The sequence below is a fragment of the Ailuropoda melanoleuca genome, chromosome 16, assembly GCF_002007445.2.
Source record: "Ailuropoda melanoleuca isolate Jingjing chromosome 16, ASM200744v2, whole genome shotgun sequence".
In the NCBI taxonomy this organism is placed as follows: domain Eukaryota; kingdom Metazoa; phylum Chordata; class Mammalia; order Carnivora; family Ursidae; genus Ailuropoda; species Ailuropoda melanoleuca.
This window is the reverse complement of record NC_048233.1, coordinates 15,726,215-15,743,961: the sequence shown is the minus strand read 5'-3', so window position 1 is coordinate 15,743,961 and position 17,747 is coordinate 15,726,215. Positions and strand designations below refer to the sequence as shown.

Sequence of the window (17,747 nt, the reverse complement as noted above, 5' to 3'; positions counted from 1 at the left end):
GAATAATTATACATTGCATTAATATTTAGCACATTTAGTGTAGAGAATTTTTTTTCAGAGAAATGGAAACAAACTTGTAATTTTTTTTTGGTGTTTCAATATGACTACCTTTTTGCATTTTTACTAATGGATTATACCAGTGTTGTTTTAAGTCTTAGTTGGAATAAACATATATAAGATAAAATATTGGTCCTAGTTTCTAGTTGTGCCATGTCCCTGCCCCTGTTTAGTTTTAGCTGCACAAAATCTGCAAAGATTGTGCTCAACTTTTTTGTAAGTCTAACAGAAACTCTGCCTGAGAGTGTAATGAATTTCTTTCTACTGATATAGTGGGAATAAAAATAATTCATTGTTCTATGCCAAATGTGTATTACTGGGCTTTAATTGACCAGTAAGCACCAGATTTCATCCTCCTGACTTAACCCCTTCAATGTATATAGAAGGCCTGCCTCAATTCCCCTGTACACTGTATAGTCCATTATTTGTGTTTCGTCCATTATTTATTCTCTTATTATGTCATTTATCTTTTCAATTCAGACTGCTTTCTTCTAACTTCCCCTAACTAAAACTGGCCTTGTGTAGCATATGGACCTAGAGGTGGCTTGTTTGTCTTCTCCTAACAGAGTTTTTCTCTTTCCTTGTCCTTTTGAATGGTGCACTTGATTGTGGCTTCTTCTTTGGCAAAAGATCCTGACATATCATCTCTGAGACTTCATAGTTCTCAAATACATTGTACCACTTTATGCATTCATTCAGCCATTTATTCAACGAATATGTATTGAGTGTATCCTATGTGTTGGGCACGAGTAATATAGAGATGAAAAAATAAAAGCAGTCATTTTGCTTGTGTAGTGAGAAATGAATTGTAAGGGCAAGAGCTTCTATTGACATAAACTCTACATTTGAATATAGATGAATATGTGTAAAACAAGCCAGCACATTGATGCTATCTTCCTTGCTTTTAAACAGTATGGATTCAATATATGAAACAGGACCAGTTATTTATTTGTTAAGCAACAGCCACTAGTTCTTTTATAAACAAAACAAAAATTCTAACAACTCAAAGCCCCACCATCAGCTCATTCTATTATTCCTTTAAATCATAATGCTTGAGGGACACTCACCAAGCATCTGTCACGTTTCCTTTGAGTATAACTGATAACAGTTGTTTCAAAGTTCATCCCATTTCCCAGTGCCTAACAAAAGTTCCAGAAACACTTTCAACTCTTTTTTTTTTTTTTTTTTTTGACAAAAGCTCTTTAAGTAGACTCAAATTCTGTATCCCTGGCGTCTTTGTAGTTCACTGCTCATGCCATACCCATTGCCTCTATGGTCAGTCATTAAGACTCCAGTCTCTTATGCATTCCATATATACAATAGTAATCTATTTACACTTGTGGGTGTTTAGAGGATGTCTCAGAATTGACTTGCCTTTTCATATTAGCTACTTCCATCAAAAATTTTTCTTTTATTTGAAGTTGCCATAACAAGAAGGGAGTTCTTGATTTCATGGTATCTGGTTTATCTATAAAATCTCTGCGTACTATCACTAAACTCAAGCAATTGATTGTTTAATTGATTGCCGGTTTTAGCCCTCTCTTATCTAACCTTCCTGTATGTGTAATAAGTGACACAAAAACTGGTCTCCCATCACCTTTGCTTGATTGGGAGAGGAAACTCTCAAGGCTCATACATGAATGCTGGAGGAACACTGGGACCACTAAATGAATTCAGGGAAACTATTTCCTGAACTCAGAGAAACTATTAACCTGAATGCATATGAAAAAGTATTTCGAGTCCGTGTTTAGGAATGCTAGAGCTAGATCAACTAAATTGGTGTTACAGAACAATGGCAATAATGCCTATTTTATTTCAGTCTTGTTGTGTGCCAAACACTGTGCTAAGTGTTTTTACAAGATTCCTATTATGTAATCCTTACCAAAATCATACCAAGCAGGTGCTATTACAGATGAATAAACTGGAAACTGAATCTTACATATGCTAAGGAACTTGCACAAAGTCGTATTGTTACTGAAGGAACATGTAAATGCTTAACACACATATGAAAAAACCCCGCCATAAATCAGGGGTCTGTGAACTTTTTCTGTAAAGGATCAGATAGGAACTATTGTACGTTTCATAGGCCATATTGTCTCTGCAACAAATCAACTGTTCATACTGTAAAAGCAGCCAAAGACAAAAAGACAATAGATAAATGATGATAATGTTATGCCTATGTTTCAATAAAACTTTATTTACAAAAACAAGTGACTCACCAACTTTTTCAGGACTAGTCAGACTTGACCATAAGCTGTAGTGTGTCAACCGCTAACACATGATACTATATAGTTTGATTTAAAATTATTTTCACGAATGACTAAATTTTGTTTCAGAATATAAGGAAATTAAATGCAAGATACTCTTTTTGAGGTATTCACATCAATATAACTCACCAAAAAGAATCAAGTTTTACTGGATCATTTTTCTTCAAAATTGGTTAAACTGAAAAAACCTTTTCCATGATCAATCTTACACAGTTTATCATAACAAAAACACTGTTCTATATTTAGCGTCTGTCTGCCAAGGAGCTCAATCCCTGTTAGAACATTATCTCATTAATCCTGCCTCCAATCTTGTGAGGGAGGGAGAGGACAAGTATTAAGAAATGTTCAGAGTCTTTTAGATTCAATTCAAAAGTTGCAAGAAGCTGAGTGACAGGTGCTTGCTGCCCTCATAGTTACCTAATATCCTTAAAATATGAACTTAGAGTCTTTCAGGGGCATGCTGTTCCTAAGCCCGGTGCTTCTGGGAAAAGAGATCCAGCACCAGGAAATCCATTTCCCTAAAATGTCCTTTTTTGGAGGATTTGATTTCCATAGAATTTTTCATCACTTTTTGTGTTACCAAGATGCTCTGTTCTACAAACCAGCTGTTCTCTTTCTTCTGGCTGATGACTGTATTTCAGTGGGAAAAGTAACTAGGAAAATAAAATTCTTTGGGGTCTTAATTTCATATCTATCTATCTATCATCTATCTATCTATCTATCTATCTATCTATCTATCTATCATCTATCTATCTATATATCTATCATCTATGTATCTATCATCACACATATATATGTATATATTTACCTTTGCTGTAGATATTTACCACTGCATTGTAGTAATATAGTACCTGCTAGTAATTTAGATATAAAATAAGGCAATAAGTTTTATTCTGTTAGGTCATAAGTGATAATCATCATAAATATAATATTAAAAGATGTTCAAATTAAAACATAATCTTCCTCAGTTCCTATTTTCATTAGGCCATGCCCCTGTGTCAACACCTGTAAAGGATCCATATTATCCTTACCAAATCCAGTTATTTCGACCTATCCTTTGAGCCTTTCAGCAACTCAGACCTGTACCACTAACCCCTATTCTGAGACTCCCTGATTTATGTCTCTATACAGTTTAGGCAAACTGTCTAATACCTCCATAGATTATGTATATATTCATAGAAATACATATCTGACCATGCAGCTCCTTCTAACAGAAATTCCTGTCTCATCTTTTCCCACTATTTTATGTTCCTCCTTTTAATGGGAACCCTCCTTCAAGCTCCTTTTCCTTAGGATGTCTTTCATGATCAAAGGGAGGGATCCATTTATTTTAAAAATAGTTATGGACTGTGCATTATATACAGCATACAATGCCAGAGACTTTCAGGCTTATTTTGATAAATTAGTACCTCCTTAAAGGAATATAAGATATAAATATCACTATGTTGCATACTCAAAATTAACATTGTGTGTTAACTATACTTCATTAAAAATAAGTAGACAGACATTTTAAAAACCCCAAACTTCTCAGTAAAGTATAAGTAGATAAAGGAGTATACTATATGTCTTAGGGTAGACAAAACACAGATGTGCAAACACATACATGCACACACAAGAATAACGCAAAGTAGAAAATATATATTGTCAAGAATAATGTACTTTGAAAAGTTATATGGAGACACCATTAAAATCTAGATTTTGATAAAATTTCCAAAGATATGTAGAAAGCATGACAAAAAAACCTCTAAGATTAAGGAAGAGGAGCTACAAGAAAGAAGACAGTGTAATCAGAAAGCTAGAAGAACCAGATAGGTGTGTTTCCGTGGAAGCAAGAAGAGTGATTTACTCAACATTGTTATATGTTGTATATCAATGGTTTTGAGAACTAAGAGATTATTGTTACTTTTAGAAAAAAAAAATGCTTTGTAATAGGATGTGAAGAGAACCAAGGTCCAGGGTTCCTACATGAGTAGATAATAGAGAGTAGAAGCACCAGATGTAGATAACAATATTAATTTTTATCATTCTTTCTTTCAACAGATGTTATGAATGTATATGAAGTACATAGCAGAATAATAGAGATGATAGGATGGTATAGAAAACTGAATCATAGATGAACCCTGACTTTCAGTAATTTAATAAAAAAACGTGAATGTCCAACAATGCATCAGGGACTGAGCTAGGCATTAGAGATTCAATGCAAAACATGGTTCTTTGTTCAATCATACATTCAATCATTCAACAAACATTACTAAGTGCTAGAAATGGGAAATGCATGAGACAAATAAAATATGATCCTTACTTCAGTAAAGTTTACATTCTCATAATGTAGCAGGAAAGATTCAACACAACTGCTGGAATTATAGCACATAGAAAATGTTATGGAGCATAAAAAAGAAAACAACTTAATTTTTAAAAGAATGGTAGTTTCAAAAATTCCCTTTGGAGTTTAAAAATGATGAAGAAAAGTCTCTATAGAATTATGGGATTATGGGAGAATTAATGAAGGACTATTTATTTATTTTTAAGATGAAATGACCTAAGCACATTCCTAAGCTCTGAGATTGGATCCAGAAAAGACAGACCAGAGTTGAAAAGACTGAGAATTATAAGTGAAGCAATGAATTCCTTGATCTACATTATCTCACATCTATATGATCAGCTTTAAATGTACATGTTTATAGTTCAAGTAATTAATAAAATATGGTTCTAGTGGCATACTAGTGAAATGATACATTTAAGATTTACTTACTGTGCATTGACAGCTTTAAACCACATTGTATATACACCAAATTTGGATGTTTAGCATTTTTAATGATTGGGAATTTTGAGCCATCACATGGGGGCACTGTCTCCCAGACAACAGTTTAGTGTCAATAGAGTCACTATTTTATCTTTACAACGGTGCCTATGTAATTATTTGAAAATTTTACACATTTTAGCTTTATTCTTTCATAAAGATGAATTTACAATGGAGAAGTGAAAGTAATGATACATAAAGAGGAGTAATTCTTACAAATTTAATAAAATTGGTTTAGAGGTAGAAATCAGCAAACAGAACAATTAGCTTCAATTAGAAACTCTCCAAAATTAGGTTAATTAATTGAATATCAAATTATGAGGTACAAGGACATTTTAAAACATCTGCAAAGGATTTGAATTATACGATTGCTTTATATTTAAAAGGCACATGTTTGGGGGAACTTTGTAATAACTTTAACTTTTGGGAAAGAATCTTCTACATGTAAATTTTTTTCTTGGTGTATTAAATATTTGTAAATTTACTCAAAATATATTCTGCATTGATTTAAAGGATTGCTTTTATTTTAAATTAATGCTGTTTCCAAAACTAATATTCCAGGAAACACTGTTCCTTCAGGTTACAAATAAGTACCGTAAAAGCACTGTATATTAAATCAAGGTCAGAGAGTGTGGGTTATTTCAAATTAAAAAGAATTTTTAGTACAAGACTGCTCAGGACTTTTACTATGCAGATGTGTATTTTTTTTTTCTCCAAGAAGAGGTTAAGGTACAAAGCACCTATTAACATCCACCAGACCTAGTGTTCTCCGAAACATGGCTTGAAAAGTGTTCTATACATGCTTCAGTAGAATTCTTAAAGCAAACTTGAAAGATTTAGAACTGGAAGTGAACCTGGAGGCCGTCTATTACAACTTCTATGCAGAAAATTATTTCAACAGCAACTCTGACAAATGGTCTTTCAGATTTGGTTTTAAGGCTCTATATCATGGTACCACATTCCATGTCAATCCTATCTATTCTTAATAAGCTCTTCCATTTATTAAGCTCACATATGACTCATTGGTCCTCACTCTGTTTGCTCCTTCTTCTACGTGACTATTCTTCAAATATTTGAAGAAAGCTTATGTGTCCTCTACTAGATCCTTTCTTCTTCTAGATAAGCAAACCTCATTCTTACAAATGTATGATATATGAAGAACTTAATCAGACCCCTCATTATATTAGCTGTCTTCCCCTGTGTGCACTAGAAGAGGGCAACAAAACATGATTGCTCAACTCTTCTTAAAGTTTGGACATTCATTTTGTTAATTCTTATCTGGGCCATGTTACTTTTTATAGAAGCGTATCATTGGCTGTTATCAAGCTTACTTATGGTTAAGGAAAATCGCAACTGTAGCCAAACAAGATTTCCCCATCTGTACTTACATAGTTAACTATTTGCAGTTAAGTTTTGTGGGTAATTCTTTTTCATTTTAATCAAGAGAGCCCTACACTATAGATTGCTTAAAAAGGCAACTTTCTGTCCCTCTGCCATGATCAAATTATTTGTGAGCTGCAAAAAGACAGACACATACTTCTACATCTAAAATAGCTTATTCTTGGTGCTAGATTGTTGTTTGCCAACTGTATACTTGTAAAACAAAACAAAATACATATATGCATAGATATATGTATTTTTGTGTTTATACGTATATACATATGTATATTTTGTACTTTAAACAAGAAGTGAAGAAATAAACAAGCAATGAGATTCCTATTGTGAAAACTTAGGTTCTAAAGTTTAATCTGGTTTTCTCTTTCCCTCTTGCCTCCACGTAAAAATAAGAAGTCTGATTTTTAATTCAATACAGGAGAACAATAGTCAGGATTACTGATTGAAGCAGTAGAGTGTTATCTTATTTCTAAGACTGAAGGGGAAACAAAACAAAAAACAAACAAAAAAAAAAACACTTTGGATAAGGGCCAACATATTTGCAGAAGCTACAAAGATTTGCTCAACAATGAATCACTGAATAATTATTTCTTCTATGTCCTTATAAATCCTCCTTTTGGAAAAAAAAGAGGGAGAGAGAAAAGAGTTAATGAGATTGTGGTGTTTTCAAGAGTAGTGCAAAAACAATGTAGGTAAACGCGTAGAGAAATTAGTTCTGAAGTGTGGGATAATTGTAGAGGGCCCTGGGCAAAAAACAAAACATAGATGTGCAGGAGTCATAGCACATCTTGTCTTCACTTGTCTTTGTTAGTGCAAGTGAAAAGGTTAATGCCGTTCAGTTCCATCAACGCAGAGTGAGGAACTGTGGCACCTTTGAATTCTAAAGTTACCCACAGTGCAACTGATTTAATTCCTGTGAGAATGGTACTATTTACAAGTTTGCTCAGGAATATGAATGCCAATTAACCATGTGCTCCTGCTCCTGTACAATCTCTCTCTCTCTCCTTTAAAAAATGTTTTTTGTTATTGAGAAATTGTTTTTAAAATCATTATTACATGGAAAGAGTCACTGTTACTTGAAGCTATCCTTTGATTGAAATAAAAATTCTCAAAGGCATGCTGGCCCAAAGCATTAAGTCTTCTCTAGGATCAAGATCATCAAATACTGCATTATCACACGCATCCTTAAACTCTAAAACCTCACATAATCTTTGGCATTTTGGGGGGTTTTCTGCCCCAAAATATTGTGGCTAGTAATTGCATTACTAGCTTCCAATATTCAGATACAACTTGCCATTTTTAAGTATCAGAATACCAATATGTATATGTTTATGCATGTGCAATGCTATTCCAGACATTTAGCCATCAGGCAACAGCTTTATTCACCCTTCTTGCTTCAGCTTCATTTCCCTACACCCTTCCTTTTTGCTGAATATCACCCAGTCCGCCTTCAAAACACCTCTCCACATATCCTCCCAATCCATTATTACTATTCAGTTCCTACTACTACCATCCTCCTTACACTCATTTTGCTTCTCTTCTCTCATTCAATTAAAGGCTGAGCTCAGATTTGGGGCCGAAATTCCCTGATGCACGAAGGGATAGAGGGAGGAACCATACCAGGAATTAGATGGAGACCAGAGTCATCCTCTTTCCAGGTTGATGGTTGTGAAATATAAACTAGCACAGGTCAAAGCCAGAGTCCATGGACCTGAAGGCTCCATTAGTGATGCTCAGCAGGATTTGGGCACACCTGAAGCTGGACCTAACCAACAACGTCAGTGGGACCACTCTGAAGACATCGCTCAGTGGAAGGGGCTGCAGGCAAAGGAGCAGTATGTTCAGTATTTGCTAAAAGTTTATAGTACAATAATAATATATCTTTATCACATATTCTTATATCTTTACCTTGTTCCTTAAGGCTTTGTAATATGTCATACATTTTTTTTTAAGATTTTGTTATTTATTTGAAAGAGAGAGAGAGAGACAGTGAGAGCGCATGAGCAGGTGATGCCGGGAGCAGCAAAGAGAGAGGGAGAAGCAGATGCCCCACTGAGCAGGGAGCCCGATGCAGGGCTTGATCCCAGGACCCTGAGATCATGACCTGAGCTGAAGGCAGACGCTTAACTGACTGAGCCACCCAGATGCCCCATATGTCCTACATTTTAAATTAGAATATGTAAACATTTAGTTTCATTGGTGTTTTAAATTTTATGAATTTTAAACACTTATGTAAAATCCAAGTATTCACTCTTGTATTTCTGTTTTAGCATCAATATACAGAAGAAATATCTCAGTGCTGTCATTTGCTTTGGTTTTGCACCTGTTAATATTGAGAATGTGATTTGGTCTCTTTGTTTGTAATAAATTTCTTATCAATTTCCATTCTTCTCTTTGTAACAGCCACTTAACTGACCACCATTCTGTTCTCTCTTATCTTTCTTGCTGATCTTTCATTCATGGTTCTTCTTGCCCACCTCCTTGAACAGGTCATCCTGTTTTTTTCCACCAGTTTCCTGTGTCTTCAGCCAGAATATAAGGATATGTGAGAATATGAAGGCTGCAAACCTGTATTACTGTTTGAAGTAAGGTATAAGAAATACAACATAGGGGCCTCTGGGTGGCTCAGTATGTTAAGTGTCTGCCTTCAGCTCAGGCCATGATCCCAGGGTCCTGGGATTGAGCCCCACATTGGACTCCCGGCTCAGTGAGGAGCCTGCTTCTCCCTCTGCCTGATGCTCCCCCTGCTTGTACCCTCTCTCTCTCTCTCTCTCTATCTCTTTGTCGAGAAGAAAAGAAAGGAAAGGAAAAGAAAAGAAAAGAAAAGAAAAGAAAAAAGAAAAGAAAAAAAAGAAAAAAGGAAAGGAAAGGAAAGGAAAGGAAAGGAAAGGAAAGGAAAGGAAAGGAAAGGAAAGGAAAGGAAAAGAAAGGAAAAGAAAGGAAAAGAAAGGAAAAGAAAGGAAAAGAAAGGAAAAGAAAGAAAAAAGAAGAAAGAAAGAAGGAAATGCAGCATAACTTCTTAGGTCTTTTTTGGGGGGAGGGGTTGTGATGCCCAGAATGTAGTTTTTCTTCTTTAGTATGTAAAGACTCTTACCAAAAAAAAAAAGTCTTTATATGTTAAGGAAGAAAAAAATAGAGAGAGACAACATCACTGGGATTTGTATGGGAGCACATTTCCTTTATTCTCTACTTTCTTCATACTAAACATGTACTTCATGTCAACAGAGGCCATAAAAGTGAGTGGGCACAAACAGCAGATTGCACACCCAGGTGGGCAATTCACCTCATACCTCACACCTCGCCTTAGACCCGTATTAGTGTCACTTATTCAGAGGAGTGCACAGAAAAGTTTGGTGATGCATGTCTAAACCAGGAAATGACAAACATGGCCAAGATCACTGTTAAGGTAATGAGTATTATCTTTCCTGTAAGTGAGGTGAATGGACATTTAAAGACTGATACGACCCCAAGGATTCTCAGCATCAATGACTGCCTACTTGCTTAATGCTATTTATATGTTATTTTGATTTTTTCTGTTAATTAAATTTCTTTTTTAAAGTAATAGGAGTAGAGGGGTTGGTTTCATGTAACAGATATTTTCTTGAATGACAGAGGAAAAAATGTCCTAGAAAGGCAGTATTCCAAATGACTAGGGTATTTTCACAAGGATGCCATTATATGAATAGCTTAGATGTACCCTTTAACAAAGGTATCATAATTTTTTTTAAAGATTTTATTTATTTATTTGACAGAGATAGAGACAGCCAGCAAGAGAGGGAACACAAGCAGGGGGAGTGGGAGAGGAAGAAGCAGGCTCATAGCAAAGGAGCCTGATGTGGGGCTCGATCCCATAACGCCGGATCACGCCCTGAGCCGAAGGCAGACGCTTAACCTCTGTGCCACCCAGGCGCCCCTATAATTTTTTTTTTCTGAATGAATTACTTGTACCTAGAGGTTGCAACCTAGAGGAAATCTCAACAGAACATTTTCTTTTAAGATTTTATTTATTTATTTGACAGAGAGCATAAGCAGGGGGAGTGGCAGGCAGAGGGAGAGGAGGAAGCAGACTCCCTGCTGAACAGGGAGCCCAATGCCCAATGTGGGGCTCAATCCCATGATCCTGGGATCATGACCTGAGCCGAAGGCAGACACTAAACTGACTGAGCCACCCAGCCGCCCCTCAACAGAACATTTTGTAGTAGACATATGTATGTATGTATGTATACTTGTATTTGAGAAAGGGAAAAGCATTGGGAGAGGTATTAAATGTCGTTAGTACGTTATTTTAGAAAAAAACAGAAAGATGAAGACTAGCAGATGTACTTTTCAGGCCTTAAGAGAAGGCGTCTACCTCTTATCCACCTTTAATGGTGATCTCACCGGAATCATCTTGATACTTGGTCTCTTCTTACTCTTGAGCCCTGCTGGTTGGTTCATGATGTCTTTAAGCTTCCTCCCAACCTTCTGGACTATCGATAATGAAATTGAAAACAAGAGCAACAAGAGGACTTTATGGGAAAGGGAGAATTGAAGTGGGATGGGGAAAAAAACAGGGGAGTAGGCACAGTGGGGAGGTCATTTTGTCACGCTTTCTCTGTAATTTTCAAATGGAATCTGTTTGTTCTGAAATTTGATATGCCAGAAAATCCCCTCTAGGGTTACAATGTCCTGAAACAGTAAGTGTACTTTTTTTTTTTTTTAAAGATTTTATTTATTCGACAGAGATAGAGACAGCCAGCGAGAGAGGGAACACAAGCAGGGGGAGTGGGAGAGGCAGAAGAAGGCTCATAGCAGAGGAGCCTGATGTGGGGCTCGATCCCATAACGCCGGGATCACACCCTGAGCCGAAGGCAGACGCTTAACCACTGTGCCACTCAGGCGCCCCAGTAAGTGTACTTTCTAACAAGAATTCTGATCAAGTGTGATTGAGAAATTTTGAAAGCCTCTTGCTACTTTAAAAATGTCGTAAGAAATACTGACTGGGCTTTTAGGTATAGTGTCTTAGAGACTCAGGGGAAATTGAAGAGAACAGCCTGGACCTTTGTTACTATAGAGAATATTATAACATTAGAAAAGGAATTTAAGAGTCACTTTTGATTCTTCCTCTCAAATGAATTAATAATATTCCTGTGAATATTGGTCCTTATGTTAACACTTATTATTTTAGTTGTCAAGAGGTAGGTTCTAGAGCCATCTTCCTGGATTTGAATCCTGGCAACACTACTGTATTCCTATGTAACCTGGGGCCAATTACATACCTCTCTGGACCTCAGTGTTTTCACCCGTGTAATGAAGATAATAGCACTTACCTCCTAGGTCTATTATGAGAATTATGTAAGTTAGCACCTATTAAGAGCTTAGAATAGGGGCTGGCATAAAGTTAAGTACTCAATAAATGTTCATTATATTTTTCCATTCATAGATGATGAATAATAAAAAAATAATAAATATATTATGTTTCCATAAGATGGGCACAGAACACATGTTGGTACCACACTGCTTTCTTCAACATACAGCTTTTCTGAACTTCAATTCATATTTGGACAGAATGGTGGGATGGTGGGAATACTTATGTCATAAGTAAATTTTGACTATTAAATATATAATCATTTTCTTCCAGAGTATTTAAACATTTTGAACTTTCTTTGCAAGATTCTAGTACATTTTTGAGGATGTTGTTATATACAAGTTCACATTTATATTGATTATGAGCATATGGCCTAACTCACATAGATAAGTATAGTCCTTTTATCAAATAACAAAGCTTAAGAGGCTGGCATCTCAGACCGGGGTGCCTATATGAATCCTCATTAACATAAGTAAAGTAAATACAATAACAGAAGCAGATCATGGAAGGAAGGCGTCACATCAATTCTGGAAAAAGTTTTAAAAGCTATCAGGTGTGCTTGAAGAAAAGCTGACAGACTCAAGGCAACCAGAAGAGAAGTAAAGACTAGTAGTGAACAAGTTTTAATAAAGAATTATTAATCTAGACCCTTAAAATTCTTAAACATTCAATTTGCCAGCATGGGAAGTGACACAGATGTTAATTATAGATTTTAAAGACTTTGCCAGCAGCAACAATGTATAATTATTAATATATACCTCATCCCCTGCCAAAATCTATACAGATGGTCAAAGGACAATGCAAAACTAGGACAAACAAAAACTCCCTACCTTGAACCAGTCTTTTACTTAAGCCAAGCTTCTTCAGAGTGTAATGAATAGTCATTGGTTTCCTTTTTATATTTTCATTTACACCTCCTCCTGCAAAGAGACATCTGCCCCCACCCTGTATTGAAACTTCTCATTCTAAGGTCACTTATGATTACTTCATTGCAAAATCAAGTCAATGATCTCTTTTTCTTTTTGCCCATATTTAGTAAAGCTTTCTGCCACATTTAACACAATTAATCTGAAAATCCCATTACCCAATTTCTGTAACACTCCTTTTTCTTGTTTTCTGACCGTTTATTTTCTGGTTTCTTCATGGATTCTACTCTTCCTGATCCGATGACACACTAATCTTCCTCTACATCCTTTCCCCGAGTAATCTCATCCACTCTGATGACAATTCCTATGTACACCGAGGACTTCAGTTATCCAAACCAGGGGTCAGCAAACTATAGCCTGTAGGCTGCCTTTGGCTTGCCACTAGTTTTTGTTAAGTATTTTACAAAAGCCATTTTCTATGGCTGCTTTCATGCCACAAAGGAAGATGTGAACTGTCACAACCAAGAACATATGGCCCTCAAAGCTAAAAATCCTGTTTGGCCCTTTACAAACTTTAAACAAACAAACAAACAAGCAAACAAACAGCCAACATCTGATCTAGCCCTTAAAATGAAATTTTTAGTTTACTATATCTAATTATGTGAAGGAAATATACACTTTGATGTACTGAAATTAGCTAAATCCAGATGTTCAATCTCCTCAGGACTCTTTACTTTTTCTCTTATTGGGAAATCTGGGAATCATTCTAGCTGCTCTTTCCTTCACCTCACATCACACTGATCACTGAGCTCTGTTTAATACCATTCCTGTTTATCTTCTCAAATATGGGAAAGCCCATGTCTGTACTGGGGGAAGGGAGTTGGCTGTGGTGGGATATACTCCCATAGCAAATACAGTAAGATTAGGGGTGCCTGAGTGGCACAGCAGTTAAACGTCTGCCTTCGGCTCAGGGCATGATCCCAGCATTGTGGGATCGAGCCCCACATCAGGCTCCTCTGCTATGAGCCTGCTTCTTCCTCTCCCACTCCCCCTGCTTGTGTTCCCTCTCTCGCTGGCTGTCTCCATCTCTGTCAAATAAATAAATAAAATCTTAAAAAAAAATACAGTAAGATTAATGCCTAAATTAGGGATATCAACTGCGTGGGAGAGTAAAGAAAATCTTTGCAGAAGTGACACCTAAAATAAATTTTGAAAGATGAGAAAGAATTTGTTAGTAAGTGTGGTAAATTTTAGTCAAGCAAGTAGCCTAAGAAGGCTAGAATTAAAGGAAGAGCAACATATTTTTTTGAAAACTGGCAAGCATTCTGTTAGATTGGAATAAGGGGTGAATGGGCTATTTGCAAAAATGTAGACTGAAAAGGACATCTAAGCCTGGATATGAAAGTTGTTTTGTTTCATTTTTTAACTCCACGTGTAAGTAATTAGACTTCAAAATAAAAATAATGAGAAACCTAATTCTCAAACAAAAGAGAAACATATGATTGGCATTTATAAAAGCAATTTATAGTGACAGATTAGATGGTAAGCATGTCACACAGCAAGGAAAAAACAGACAAAATTTAGGAACCCAGTGCAGTAATCTATTAAGAGGAGTTACTTGTTTAAGTCAATGGCAGTAGAAGAAGATAGGAGTCAAATTCAAGAAATAATTCTGAGATGAATCTATAGGACTTGTGGTCTGCTGAGCTGAAAGGGAGTAGAGTCTGAAGGAGAGGAAGATGGGTTGGGTAGAGGGCAAATCAAGCAGGTCTAACAAAGCTAACAGAGCAGGGAATGGTGCAATTAACCAAGAAACTAACCTCCACAGAAGGAAGAAAAGATTTCAGTGGGCAAGAGAATGAGCTTGTTTGGTTCTTTGTTAAACCCGAAATGCCTACAAGACAATCAAGATGACCTATAAAAATGTCCAGGAAACAGTGGAAATGCTAGCATGAAAGTAAGGAAATATACCTATAGCCTGAGAAATTTCAGGGAACAACTTAAGGACAAAGTTAACCAACCACTAGATTGTCCCTTTTTCTGAAAAGCTAGCTTAAGTATTTATTTTTTTTTAGATAAAGCACATATTCTTAACAGATCCTCTGTCAAAATGCTAAGCTGTTGTAAGAGTAAATATTAAATGTTGGTTCACACCAATATGTTATCTTGAATTATTTTACTGATAGACTTTAGTTATTTAGAGAAAGCTTTAAAAACACAGGATCTAGGGCAGAAAGCATGACACATAAAGAAAAAAGTCAGAAACACGAGATGAATGAGTATGGTGACATACCAAAAGCAGAGAGGCTGGGTGTGATCAAGGAAAGGGAAAAGGAGCAGAAAAATAGGAAGAAGTCAGAGAAAAATTAAAGTAAAGAGCAAAGAAGGCAAAGACTATTTATTTCCCAGTTGGACTATTTCTCTGAATGTATCACATGTTCTTGTATTTTGTTTTTGTTTTAAATATTGCTCCCCTTTAAAAAATCCTTAAAATGATAGCATATGATACACTTGAGTTTCAATTAAACATTCAGAAATTGAAAACTAACCAGGTTCAATTCTCTTAATTATTCTTTCAGTTTTATGACAAAAATATTGAAAGATGGACTTTTAGAAGGGAAATGTTCTTTGATAGCTTTAAATAATACAGAAGGATCTCTAAATATTGCCTATAATACACAATTCATTGCCTTTTAGCTTCTTACAAATGCTTTAAAATCCCATCTATCCTAGCTATTTTTTGTTAATAACTTTTTCTATATATGCATTTTCTTCAGCCCTTAAAAGATTAGGAAAGGTTTATACAGTAACTGTTTGATTGCATCAGTCTGTGTTTCCTGAATCCCCGACAGATATTTTAATGCTCAAATTGTAAGGCAACACTCTGTGATTGCATGTAAAAAAAAAAAATAAATAGGTTTTGGTTTTTTTTTACTACCCTCCAACCTCCGGGCTTAAAATTCTTTCTTCCATTGTCATAACTAAAAATACAACATTGGTAAAAATAAGTATACATTTGACCTTTATTTGAGGTTACTACATTGGGGGGTAAAGTAGGAAAATACTAAAGAAAAGTAATTTTATAAAGGAGAAATCAGATGAATATTAATGAGAATAAAATTCATATTTTTTTTCAATTTTACCTCCGCTTTGTATGCAAATTACTTTCTATTCCTATTTCTACAATGTATTTATCAGTAGAGATTTATTAAAATCTGACTCCTGATTTATTTCATACAAAATATCTGTGACAAAGTATGTAGATTTGTGTATATACATATGTTTGAACTGTATATTTGTATGTATATAAGTGTGTGTGTATGTATATGTGTGTGTTGGCCAACAGCAGAAAAGAAAAATGTCGTTTATAATTTAAGACTAGAAACATAACTTATCATAAAATCCAATTCTTTCTTTGTAAAGCATTACTTATTAAAATATATATAAAAACAATGTATTTTTTACTGTCTTTTCCAAGAATATTTTTTGGAGATAATTGTGATTTTACCACATTCTAAGACACTGAAATGCCTTTTAAATCATTAATTGTGTGTTATGATACTACTACCTTATTTTAGTAAAGCTAAGGGGTACTTTTTTTTTTCAGATTCTAACATCTTTTATATTGAGATTTGTGTTACAGTTGGCATGTTTAACAGCATTTTTTCCCTTAGTGATATGTAAAATGATAGTGTATCTAACAATATTGTTGTTGAATTCAATAGAATACTTTATTAGTATATTTCATTTCTTTAAAAATAGAGAAAACAATGTGGTACAGTAACAGTTAACAGAGTATCCATCTTTTATATCGTAAATAGGAGTTTAAGTGTAATGGTTTTCATCTAAGTTTGTGTAAACCATGCAAGAACTATTTAAGCAACGTATTTCAAAAGATTTTTCTAAGGCAATAGTTTGCATAACATTGGATAAAAACGTAGGGAGAGGTCAGGAGAGTAACCTGTCATCTAAGGTTATTACCCATGTTACCAGCAAAGCCATTCAAGCTATTTTTGAATCTGTCCTAAGTGCCACGCACCCACATATGTTTTTGTTTTTTCTTTTTCTTTTAGCTCTCTCCAGACACCATGTGGGATCTACAGATGCTTTTCTTTGCTCCTTTGAGTTTTCTTTGCTTCCACTGCCAGGGGTAAACATGGTAAGAGAACTATAGGACCACAGGTGGTTGGTCTAGTCTTTTTAGAAATAAGGGTCGCCCAATCCTATCCATACATACATACTGTAGATCACTTATCTAGGCTTTTCAGTAATTTTCCTTTCTCTGTTCTTGGGGTTTTCTCAATGTATGACAATTTACTTTTTGATAGACTCATTTTGTTCTCTGTTAGAAATTTGGAAATGTGTATTGCATAATCTTGAGAAATGCTAAGGAAAGTAGGTAAGACAACCCAAGAGAATATTTTAGTAACCAGGAAATTTGTCTGCTGTGTGTACATTCACTGATGAATGTGCAACCTGAAAAAAACAAAATGAGGCATTATTCTGTGTCCTTTATATATGTTAAGTGAGGGACAGTAAAATTATGATTATTCAGATGTCTCTAAGGTAAAATTTATGAATGGATTCAGTTAAAAAGAGCTTGAAGTAGGGTATCTCGGCTCCTTCCACAATGTAGCTATTGTGGACAATGCTGCTATGAATATTAGGGTGCATATGGCCCTTCTCTTCACTACGAGAAGATGTGATCCATATATACAATGGAATATTATTCAGCCATCAAAAAGAATGATTTCACAACATTTGCAGCAACATGGATGGGATTGGAGGAGATAATGCTAAGTCAAGCAGAAAAAGACAATTATCCTATGGTTTCACTCATTTATGGAACATAAGAAATAGGAAGATCGGTAGGAGAAGAAAGGGAAGAATGAGGGGGGGGTAAACAGAAGGGGGAATGAACCATGAGAGACTATGGACTCTGGGAAACAAACTGAGGGCTTCAGAGGAAAGGGGTGGTGGGAGATTGGGATAGGCCGGTGATGGGTATTAAGGAG

At 35.4% G+C, this 17,747-nt stretch overlaps 1 long non-coding RNA gene across 1 annotated transcript in view; it reads left to right on the top strand.

Moving 5' to 3' along the window:
* LOC117796689 overlaps positions 1–17,747 on the top strand; it is a 463,405-nt gene that overhangs the window by 354,371 nt on the left and 91,287 nt on the right. The window contains exon 5 of the long non-coding RNA XR_004621313.1: positions 16,806–16,891. This is a non-coding gene — a long non-coding RNA (uncharacterized LOC117796689). The remainder of the gene's footprint in view (positions 1–16,805; positions 16,892–17,747) is intronic.